This window comes from Hypanus sabinus, chromosome 2, assembly GCF_030144855.1.
Source record: "Hypanus sabinus isolate sHypSab1 chromosome 2, sHypSab1.hap1, whole genome shotgun sequence".
Lineage (NCBI taxonomy): Eukaryota > Metazoa > Chordata > Chondrichthyes > Myliobatiformes > Dasyatidae > Hypanus > Hypanus sabinus.
Window position 1 is genome coordinate 14,161,096 of NC_082707.1, and position 9,530 is coordinate 14,170,625.

Genomic DNA, 9,530 nt, shown 5'->3' on the forward strand with positions numbered 1-9,530 from the left:
ACCCTTAGCCACTCACACACTGGCTGCCCTTCTTCAGTTACCCCTCCTTTTATTTGTCTCTGACAATTATCTCCAGTACTCACTCCCTCTAATCAACTAATCAACACTCTGCTTAACCCCTCAGTTGCCCTCCACGCTCCTTTTAAAGCACACTCACCTCAGCTCCTCAGCTGCTTCCCAGCACTCAGCGCTCTCCCGAGAACCTCACTCCTCCTCCTGTTGCGACGGTCCCGCTATCACACTGTCCTGAGTCCCCGCTCCGCGTTCCACACTCACCTCAGCTGCTTCCCAGCACTCAGCACTCACTTTGCTCCAAGAAATAAATCCCTAGATAGCTCAAACTTACCTCATAAGAAAGTTTTCCAAATTTTCCATCCACTTCACAGTTTGACATATTTTGCATTCAGAGATGCTCTCTAATCCAACCAGTATCCTGGTGATCTCCTCTACACCCTCTCTAAAGCTTCAACATCCTACTTATAATGAGGTGACCAGACTCTAAGTAAGAATTTGTTAGATGAATTCTTGCCCACATCAAAAGCTAGAGCAATCAGTGTCCCACTAACAAAGAGACTTTTTATTCATTCATGGGATTTAGATGCTCACATCACTCAGTATCCAACTCTGATTGCCCCTTCAACAGAAGGTAAAATACATTCAGTGCCCACTTTGTTATATATCTCCTATGCCTCATAAGCCACTAAATGTATGTTCATGGTCTTCTGCTGCTATAGCCCAGCCACTTCAAGATTCAACATGCTGTACATTCAGAGATGCTCTTCTGCACCACTGTTGTAATGCAAGGTTATTTGAGTTACTGCCATCCTCCCGTCAGTTCAAACTGGTCTGACCATACTCCTCGGACCTCTCTCATTAACAAGGCCTTTTCACCCACAGGACTGCCTCTCAATGGATTTTTATTTGTTTTTAAGCACCATTTCCTGTAAAACTCTACAGACTGTTGTGCATAAAAATCCCAGCAGATCAGCAGTTTCTGAGATATTCAAACCACCCTGTCTGGCACCAACAATCATAAAACAGTTAAAGTCACTTCGATCAAATTTCTTCTCCTTTCTGATATCTGGTCTGAACAACAACTGAACCTGTTGCTATAATGCATTGAGTTACTGTCATATGACTGGGTGATTAGATAATTGCATTAATGAGCAGTACCACTGAATATAAGTTTTACTTGGCAGGCTGGAATCACATATGAAGAGCATTGGGTAAGAAAGGCACATTTCCTGTTTGAAGGACATTAGAAACCAGATACATAATGCTCACAATTACAGATGGCAGCTTTTTAAAAAAAAATTCAGACTTAGAACATAGAGAATATTCAGCAGTATGGCCTTGTTGTGCCAAACTAATTAAGCTAATAAATAATGCTTCATCCCTTCTGCTGGCATGTGGTCCATACCCCTCTATTCTCTGCACATTCAAGTACCTGTCTAAAAGCCTCTTAAATACTTCTATCATATCTGCCTCTACCACCAACCCTGGCAGAGGATTTAGACAATGACAACTATGTAAACAAAATGTGCTCAGGTTACCTCCTTTAAACTATGCCCTCTCACCTTAAATGTATGCCAAGTAGCATTTGACATTTCTACTGGGAAAAAAAAGATTCTGACTATATATTCTATCTCTGTCTCTCATAATGTTATTAATTTCTAATCAGCACTCCCCTCTGCCACTCCAGAGAAAGCAACCCATTTGTCCAACTATTCCTAGCGTGGTAGCGTAAAGTTGGCAAGGTAGCATAACGCTATAACAACACCAGTGATCACTGATCTGGATTTAACTCCTGCTGTTTTCACAAGAAGAGTGTACATTCTCCCAGTGACTGCGTGTTTCCTGCAGATGCTCCAGTATACTCCCACATTCCACTGGTTAGTGAGTTATAGGCCTGCTAAGTTGGCACCGGAAAAACGGCAACACTTGTGGGTTTCCTAGATCAATCCTCGCTGATTTGATTTCATGCAAACAACGTATTTCTCTAAATGTTTCAAAGTTTTGAATCAATCTAATCTAAACACAAGCCCTTTAATCCAAGTTGCATCCTGGTAAAACTCTTCTGCACCAGAGCCTCCATAGCCTTCCTATAAGGTGGCTACCAGAAACAAATGCAATACTCCATATCCGGCCCAGCTTGATTATATAAAGATTGTACATAACTTCCATTAATTTCAGTACTGGAATTTAACCACAGACTGTCATAGGGGAGTTCAAACACGTCTCTAGGTTAATGGTCCAACTCTTCCAATATCAGTTCAGAGGTTTATTCATCATGGCTCTGCACTCCCATGAGTATATTATCCAGGCAGACACTTCAAATTACAAAGTTTGTACATTGAGGAAGTGTTACCTTCTTTCTGACAAAGTGTTCAATCAACTCCCCATGTATCCTCAGCACAAGTGTAAGTTCACATGGTTTACTTGTTCAAAGCCCAAAGTAAATTTATGATCAGAATACGTATATGTTACTATATATTACATTTATCTTCCTGCAGGCATTTAAAAGACAAATATAACAGAATTTTACAAAATTATATAAACAAAGACTGACAACAACTAATGTGCAAAAGAAGCCAAACTGTGGGAATAAAAATAATACTGATGTAATGCCCTGGGAAAGGTTTCATTGCTAATGTAATGGCTTCTGCGTATCAGCAGTGTTTGGGTTATGACTAGAAATAACAAAGGCTTTGGAATGTGAGACATCCAATGAGGGAAATGTTTTTTCTTTCTTTTGTACCTGAGAGCAAGGTATTTGTGGGTGAAGCCATCTTAGTAGATGCTCCGGAAGATCACAAGCTGGAATCTGGTAATGTCTAGTGTCCCTGTGAGACAAGCTGGAGAGAAGATATTGGAAAAAGGGAGAAGGTTGACTGCTGAGTCATTCAACTTTGGGGACTCCCCAGTTCCTACGGTTTGGAAGAGGAGGTTGATAGAGAAGATGTTGAAGCTGGAAGGTGTCTTTTCCAGTTGTTCCAAGAGCACCCATCACACTATCCGGGTGACCGAGGACACGCCATTCAGAGAGCGGTCGCAGCAACTACCTCTGCAGAGGTGGAAGACATTCAGTAGCATTTGTTTATGTTGAATCAAGCTGGGATCATCACTGAGACCCGAAGCCCCTATGCATGCTCAATAGTAGTGGCCAGAAAGAAGAATGGGAAGGTATGGATGTGTGTAGACTATAGGACTCTGAAAAGGTGTACCGTCCCTAACCAGTATACTGTCAAGGATCAAAGGCGCGCTAGCCTGTCTGAGGAGTGGATATTACCAGATCCCCATGAGTGAAGCTGGCAAAGAGAGGACAGCATTTATACATCCACAGGGATTCTTCCAGTTCCAAAGGATGCCCCACAGCATATCGGGCGCCCTTGCAACCTTCCAGCATGTCATGGAGAAAGTGGTGGGGGGTGAACTTGCTTGAGGTATTGGTGTATCTGGATGACCTCATGGTGTTTGGGTCCAGCTTGGAAGAGTATGAATAGAGGCTACTGAAGGTGCTGGGCCACTGAAAGCCAAAGGGTTAAAACTTTCACTGGACAAGTGCCAGTTCTGCAAGACGTCTGTCAGCTATGTAGAGCACAGTCTCACGAGATGGAGTAACTATGGATCCAGCTTAGAGACGGTGACCACCTGGCCAAGGCCCCAGACAGTGAGTGCTTTGCGCTCGTTCCTTGGGTTCTGTGGTTACTACCGGAGGTTTGTGAAGGGCTACGTGGAAGTGAGTCACCCTTTAAACCCTCCCTTGGGGAAGAAAGGGAGAACAAACAGAGAGGAGGGTGAAGAGTATCTTCGCCCTTCGGAGCCTTTTGGACCAAGGTGGGATGCAAAATGTGAGATGCCTTTCAGTCGCTGAAGGAGATGCTGACCCAGGCACCTGTGCTGGTTTTTGCGGACGCCCCCCCCCCCCTGATTACCATATATACTGCATATGGATGCCAGCAGAGAGGGCTTAGCGGGTGCCCTGCATCAGGATCAGGGAACTGAGTTGAGAACTGTTGCATTTGTCAGTCAGAGGCTGTCACCCTGAGAAAAACTGTCCCTCGCACGTTGGAGTTACTGGCATTGAAATGGGCTGTGTGGATAAGTTGAGTGACTACCTCTGTGGTGCCAAGTTTGAGGTGAGGACGGACAGCAATCCCCTAACTTATATCCTGACCTCGGCGAAATTAGATGTCACAGGCCATCGGTGGTTGGCAGCATTTGTCTGCCTATGATTTCAGCCTGAAGTACTGGCTAGGAAGTAGGAACATCGATGCTGATGCTTTGTCCTGATGTGCGCTTGAAGGGCTGCACAGGGACGAAGAGTGGGAGAATGTTCCTACCTCGGGGGTGAAAGCCATGTGTCAGTTTGCCATCACGGTGAAGGCGGAAGGCAAGGACAAGCAGTAGGTCAATTGAGAACTTCTGATGATGTCAATCCACAGGTTTACTGTAACCTGACTGCTCTGAAGACCAACCAGTTACCGGAATTAAGTCCTGGGGAAGTGACAGCTGCTTGGCGAGATAACCCGGGGATCAGTACCATTTGGTCGGCGGTCAAAGAGGATGTCTTAGTAACATGGTGAATGTCTTAGTCATCATGGATCACTACACCAGATATGAGCAGGCTTTCCCTACCAAGGACCAGACGGCATTCACGGTGGCCAAAGTGTTATGGGAAAGCATTTCATTTATTATGGCCTCCCCAGGCAGATACAAAGTGATCAGGGATGGGATTGTGAGAGCAGACTCATCCTTGAATTACTGAGCATGCTTGGAGTCAAGAAGCCAAGGACTAATCCTTATCACCCCCAGGGTAATCCCCAGCCCGAAAGGTATAATCGGACCTTGCTAGACATGTTCAGAACCTTGGAGATCAGCGAAAAGAGCAGATGAAGTCTACATATTGGACATCTGGTCCACTGCTACAACTGCACCCAAAATAAAGCTACTGTGTACTCACCATATTATCTGATATCTTGTATTATCTGAGGTTGCCCAATGACCACTGTTTTGGGACTGACGAGGACGACCTACCACCGAAGACTCATCTGATATGAGAAGGGAGCTGAAAAAGGCTTATGAGTTAGCATAGATCGCAGCTGCCAAGCAGAATCAAGGAAATAAGACAAGGTATGTTCAAAAGGTTAGGTTTTTCCAACTCATGCCAGGAGACCAAGTCATCATAATGAACTTGGGGCCACCTGGGAGTATAAGTTTGCTGACCGCTGGGTGGCTACGCCTTATGTAGATGTGAGTCAGATGCCAAACATACCAGTTTACTGGGTGAAACCAGTGGATGAGAATGGGTCTGTTAAGGTTCTCCATCGGAACCACCTTCTGCCTCTGGGACAAGAGGTACAGGTTGACCCAGAGATCAACCTGGAGCCTACACCTCGTAAGAGGACTCTGCAGCGGCGCGGGGCAACTGCAGGACCAATAGCGGAGAGATTAGACCAGCCCTCGCCTGAGTGGGATATTGATTCGGAGGATGACGACATGCTGTCATTTGCTAACTCCCCACTGATTGAGGAAGAGACTCCCAACCCTTGTCACGCTGAGTCACGTGATATTGGGGCCAGGGGGGAGCTATCTGTGGGACCCTGCATGGGATGAAGTGGGCCTCAAGCCAAGGGACAAAGGGGTCCAAGTTGTAGGTGGGCACGAGTGATAGGCTGGCGGAGGCCTTGCCAGGTAGACCAGAAGAACCCCCAGTAGTGTCCGAACATGAGGAGGTAGATGAGGGGGTACGGAGATCTCACAGAATCATAAGACCACCAGATAGGCAAGCCTATGTAACACCGGGGGAACAGAGTGTGGCCTCTACCACTTTGGGGAGCTATGTCACTGGCTTTTACACGTGGGTTGGACTTTCTGTTTTGCAGGAAGGGTTAGCAAATTATCTCAGTCATGTGGACATGATTAAATTTAGTGGAGGGAAGAGTATAATGCCCTGGGAAAGGTTTCACTGCTAATGTAATGGTTTTTCTGTACCAGCAGCGTTTGGGTTATGACTGGAGATAACGGGAGCTTTGGAATGTGTGCTGTCCAATAAGGGGAGTGTTTTTCTTTCTTCTGTATCAGAGAGAAAGGTACTCATGGGCTTTTGGTCAGCAGAAGATGGAGAGAGAAGATGCCAGAACAGAGAGGTTGTAGAGTGCAGGACTGCGTAGACTTGGAATGGGAGTCCGGAGTCGATGACGCCCAGGAGAAATCGATGGAGAATGAATGGACTGGGAAATCATGAGCTCCAATGTGCATATTAGACTGTTTCATTAAAATGGGCCCTTTTCTTTTTGTTTTCTTTACCAACCTCTAGTCAAATTAAGAATTATAAAGCTCAATCGTTTAATTGCATATGGTGTACTGTTTGTTATTTTGTGGTACTGATTTGTAACAGGGGAAAACATCACGCAGCATCCACACAAGTTTGGTGTGTCTTCCCCTAGACTAACGCTGCCGACCATTACACTGAGAACATGAGTTGTAAAGAGTTGTTGAATATGAGTTTACAGTCATACAATCAGTTCTTAGTGAGAGAAGTTATCCACACCAGTTCAGGTGGTTGATGGTTATAGGGTAATAACTGTTCCTAAAGCTAGTAGTGTGGAACCTAAGGCTCCTGTACCTCCTTCCCAATGGTAGCTGCAAGAAGAAAGCATGGCCTCCAAGATAGTGGGGTCTTTAATGATGGATGCTTCTTTCCTGCACTCCTTGTAAATGTGCTCAATGGTGGGGAGGGCTTTGCTAATGGTGGACTGGGCTGCATCCATCACTTCCTGTAGCTTGATGAGCTCACTATGTATCTGGGCAAGAAGAGAGCATGGCCTGGATTGCCCAATGATTTGGCATCTACAGCAATCTGTAGCAATGAATTCTACAGATTCAACACCTTTTTAGTGCAATGAAAATCCTTGTTTGAAGTGAGGCCCACAGAGCAGCAAGTATCTGTAGTCTAGTGTTTTTTTTACCTCTCTGTGTTGTTCTTTATGTAGTTCGGTTTAGTTGGCCTCCAACCTGATGGCATGAACATTGACAGTGCTTCTCCCTATAGATGCTACCTGGCCAGCTGTGTTCCACCAGCATTTTGTGTGTTGCTTGAATTTTCAGCATCTGCAGATTTCCTCGTGTTTGACGACTATACTCAGTCAGCTCCATCTGTAGCCATCCACCTTCATTTAATGCCTCTTCCAATACATCCTTGGACAGACCTTTTGTTAGCTCTTGTCCTCCCCCTCTCTCTGCTCCTTTAAACCTATTTTTCATCTCTCACTAATCCCAGTTTTGGGAATCATCGATGTGATTCATAAACTTTATTTCCTTTCCTTTCCTGACTAACCTGTTAAGTATTTCCAACACCTTTTTCTTAAACATCTTTATTCATTTAAGAATAAAAAAGAAAATATTGAATTAAATAATTCCGATAGTAGCGCCCACTATTATAACGAAAACTGCAGCACTGAAACGACTTTAAGAATGTATTTAAAGAAGAACTACAAATCCCGGCAAACACTGCACGCGGCGCGCAATCTCAGTTGCTCCCGTCTATATTAAGATACGTCACATCTTGTATTTATTCAATAATGGTATTTTTTCTCCCGTGACATAAAATGCATCATTAGAACCTTAAACGTAGTCGTGCATTTGCGGAATAAATGAGATGCGTGGAATCAATACCGCTCCTCATACATTGCTACAGCCCTCTCCCCTAATCCATCCACCCCCTTCCCCGTTTCACCAAGGTGCTAATACCACCAAAGGATCAGCGTTAAGTCCGCTAAACAAAGCTGACCAATAAGAGGTGGGCTCTTGCACCACAGCTCTGACAGGCTGTGTGCTAAAAGGATTATTAAAAATGTGCAATTAAAATGCATTTTTCTGACTGCATTGTGCGATTCGCATTCGTGAATCACAACTCAAGCCTGCAGCTTCCGCTACTCGCGGGGGTGTCTCCAATTCGGAATAATCCCATTAGTGAAACCCTCATCAATATTCCAGACGTCTTAATGTATATTTTTATTATGTTCATCCCACAGCCGAATTTTCCACGGGAAGGGTTTTAGACGGGAGACAGCCCCGACAGAGACATAAACACAAACTCCTGCATCACTGAATCGAAAATCCAATTATTTAAAACAATTTGAGTTCATACCATTATTTTTTTTCTTGATAGATTATCAGGCAGAAGTTACCTGGAATTTCTTCGGGATGAGACTCTGCAATCGGCTGCAATTATAAGCAAGAATATGCACCAGCTTAATTAGTTAATATAATAATTACTCGCAATATATTGCTTGATACATGAAGCGTGGCAAAGATGAAAAAGACTTCATGCATTGCATTGCGATTAGAGTGTATGGGCTTACCTGCATCGGACCGGTGTTACGGTTCTTGCATATCTCTATCTCTCTCTCTCTCTTCCCCCTCTATTTAATAAGAGCAGACGAAGGTTCCGAATACATTATTCGAAGCGCAGTCACGTATTGCAGTGCGCAGAGTCTGGAGCGAGCACAGGGAAGGGGAGGGGTCGGAGTTTGGTGATCTGCACATTAACAAGAAAGTTGGGTTTTGAAATGTTAACGCACAGCACCACGCAGAGCACAGGAGGAAGCAGAACAAGTCCGACGATGGTAACTACAAACACACACACTCAGCGGCCACTTCACTAATGTACCTCCTGTACCTAATAAAGTGGCCACTATGTCTGAAGCCCACCCACTTCAAGGTTTGATGTGTTGTGAATTCAGAGATACTCTTCTGCACACCACTGTTGTAATATTGGAGAGGGTCAGCAACTTAAATTTCTGGGTGATATGGCTACAAAGAACCCCTCCTGGGTCCTGTCAGCACTATTAGGAAGAAAGGGACATGCCTCTTACTTCCTTAAAAGTTTTCAAAGATTTGTCATGACATCTAAAACTTTGTCATCCTTCTACAGATGTGTGGCAGAGAGCTTATCGACTAGTTGCATCACGGCCTGGTATGGAAATGCCAATGTCCTTGAATAAAAAACCTAGAATAAGTAGTGGATATGTCCCAGTCCATCACTGGTAAAGCCCTCCCTACCATTCAGCACATCTACATGGAACGTTGTCACAGGAAAGCAAAATCAGGGATCCTCACCACCCAGGACATGCTCCCTTCTCACTGTTGCCATCAGGAAGAAGATACAGTAGCCTCAGGACTCACACCACCAGGTTTGGGAACACTTATTACCCCTCAACCATCAGGTTCTTGAACCAGTGGGGATAACTTCACTCAGTTTCACTTGCCCCATCACTTAACTGTTCCCACAACCTATGGGCTCACTTTCAAGGACTCTTCATTTCATGTTCTGGATATTTATTGCTTATTTGTTGTTATTATTTCATTTATCCTTTGTATTTGCACAGTTGTTGTCTTTTGCACATTGGTTGTTTGTCTGCCCTATTCAGTGTGCACTTCCATTGATTCTATTATGATTCTTGCCAACAAGAAGACAAACCTCAGGGTTGTATATTGTGACAACAATGTACTTGGATAATAAATTT

The 9,530-nt window shown here is 44.4% G+C and overlaps 1 protein-coding gene across 3 annotated transcripts in view; it reads right to left on the reverse strand.

The window, feature by feature from the left end:
• The window catches only part of phc3 (polyhomeotic homolog 3 (Drosophila)), a 156,188-nt gene extending 147,682 nt beyond the window's left edge, over nt 1–8,506 (reverse strand). For 2 of the 3 annotated variants that reach the window (XM_059992214.1, XM_059992194.1), the window contains exons 1-2: nt 8,367–8,506; nt 8,193–8,226 (exon numbers count right to left, since the gene is read on the reverse strand). The gene's annotated coding sequence lies outside the window, so the exon portion shown is untranslated. Of the gene's footprint in view, nt 1–8,152; nt 8,227–8,366 lie in introns of all 3 variants that reach the window. The other variant, XM_059992204.1, reaches the window with a different exon arrangement.
• Between the last annotated feature and the right edge of the window lie 1,024 nt (nt 8,507–9,530).